The sequence below is a fragment of the Syzygium oleosum genome, unplaced genomic scaffold (assembly GCF_021117445.2).
Source record: "Syzygium oleosum isolate NSW1041296 unplaced genomic scaffold, Sole_v2.1 Sole_v2.58, whole genome shotgun sequence".
Classification (NCBI taxonomy): domain Eukaryota; kingdom Viridiplantae; phylum Streptophyta; class Magnoliopsida; order Myrtales; family Myrtaceae; genus Syzygium; species Syzygium oleosum.
The window spans coordinates 42,501-45,000 of NW_026607542.1; positions in this window are offsets into that span (position 1 = coordinate 42,501).

Sequence of the window (2,500 nt, forward strand, 5' to 3'; positions counted from 1 at the left end):
GTGTGCATGGTTCGTGGCCGGCGCCGTGCCCGCTTGCATCGCTCGTGGCCTATGTCGTGCCCGTGTGCATGGTTCGTGGCCGTGGCCCTGGCATCGCTCGTGGCCGCAGCGCCGTGCCCGTGCATCGTGCCCGTGCTTCGCTCGTGACGCAGGCCGTGCCGTGCATCGCTCATGCCCGAGCGCCGTGGCCGTGCATCGTGGCCGTGCATGGTTCATGGCCGTGCGTCGTGCCCGCGCGTGCCCGTGCATCGCTCATGGCCGAGCGCCGTGCCGTGCATGGTTCATGGGCGGCGCCGTGCCCGCGCCGTGCGTGCATCGCTCATGGCCGAGCCGTCGTGCCCGTGCATGGTTCATGGTCGTGCATCGTGCCCGTGTGTCGTGCCGTGCATCGCTCATGGCCGAGCGCGCGTGCCCGCGTCGTGCCCGTGCATGGTTCATGGTCGTGCATCGTGCCCGTGTGTCGTGCCGTGCATCGTTCATGGCCGAGCGCCGTGCCCGCGCGTCGTGCCCGTGCATCGTTCATGGCCGAGCCGCCGTGCCCGTGCATGGTTCATGGTCGTGCATCGTGCCCGTGTGTCGTGCCGTGCATCGCTCATGGCCGAGCGTCGTGCCCGTGCATGGTTCATGGTCGTGCATCGTGCCCGTGTGTCGTGCCGTGCATCGTTCATGGCCGAGCGCCGGCCCGCGCGTCGTGCCCGTGCATGGTTCATGGTCGTGCATCGTGCCCGTGTGTCGGCCGTGCATCGTTCATGGCCGAGCGTCGTGCCCGTGCGTCGTGCCGTGCATCGTTCATGGCCGAGCGCCGTGCCCGCGCGTCGTGCCGTGCATCGTTCGTGGCCGAGCGCGTGCCCGTGCATCGTTCAAGGCCATGCATCGTGCCCGTGCATCGTGCCGTGTATCGTTCATGGCCGAGCGTCGTGCCCGTGCGTCGTGCCCGTGCATCGTTCAAGGCCATGCATCGTGCCCGTGCATCGTGCCGTGTATCGTTCATGGCCGAGCGTCGGTGCCCGTGCGTCGTGCCCGTGCATCGTTCACGGCCGTGCGTCGTGCCGTGCATGGCATCGTTCACGGCCGAGCGTCGTGCCCGTGCGTCGTGCCCGTGCGTCGTTCACGGCCGTGCGTCGTGCCCGTGCATCCAGCCTTGTATCGTTCATGGCCGAGCGTCGTGGCCGTGCGTCGTGCCCGTGCATCGTGCCCGTGCGTCGTGCCGTGCATGGTTCATGGCCGTGCACCGTGCCCGTGCATCGCGCCCGTGCATCGTGCCCGTGGATCGTTCACGGCCGAGCATCACGCCCGTGCATCGTTCGTTCATGGCCGAGGGTCGCGCCCGTGCATCGTGCCCGTGGATCGTTCACGGCCGTGCATCGTGCCCGTGCGTCGTGCCGTGCATGGTTCATGGCCGTGCACCGTGCCCGTGCATCGCGCCCGTGCATCGTGCCCATCGTGCCCGTGGATCGTTCACGGCCGTGCATCGTGCCCGTGCGTCGTGCCGTGCATGGTTCATGGCCGTGCACCGTGCCCGTGCATCGTGCCCATCGTGCCCGTGGATCTGTCACGGCCGAGCATCACGCCCGTGCATCGTTCGTTCATGGCCGAGGGTCGCGCTCGTGCATCGTGCCCGTGCGTCGTGCCGTGCATGGTTCATGGCCGTGCACCGTGCCCGTGCATCGCGCCCGTGCATCGTTCATGGCCGAGCGTCGCGCCCGTGCATCGTGCCCGTGGATCGTTCACGGCCGAGCATCACGCCCGTGCATCGTTCGTTCATGGCCGAGGGTCGCGCCCGTGCATCGGGCCCGTGGATCGTTCACGGCCGAGCATCACGCCCGTGCATCGTTCGTTCATGGCCGAGGGTCGCGCCCGTGCATCGTGCCCGGGCATCGTTCATGGCCGTGCGTCGTGCCCGAGCATCTTGGCCGAGTGCCTGGGACGTGGCCGATGATCGTGGCCGAGTGCATCGGTCCTGGCCGAGCCTCGTGGCCGAGTGCATGGGTCATGCACGAGGCTCATGGCCGAGTGCATCGGCCATGCACGAGGCACATGGAACCGATCGCTACTTCACCGATCATTTCTCATCCAATTGAATCCATTCTTCTTCCTAAATTTTGTTTGGGTCATCAAATAGATCCCCCATTTGTTTTCCCACCTCCCAACTATTTTTTTTAATTTTCCAATTTTTTATAATTTTTTAAATACCAAAAATAAAAAAAAATATTTCCGAGCTTCAAATTTTTTTTTTTGATGCATCCATAATTTAGTTCACATTTTTCTAAGCATCTCTGCAAAAAATCTCATCAAAATTCAATTTCTACATTTTTTTTAGAGACGTGGTGCCATCTCAAACATGGTGAATGTCTCCTCCTGCTGGGAGCAAAATTGCTCATAAGCGCCTCTGGCGGGGGGTAGAGGTGCTCGAAGGCCATGACCGGCCCTTGGGCAATTGTTGGGCAATGCATGGACCTATGTTATGGGCACAAGATTGAGTCGTAACATGCATCAATGG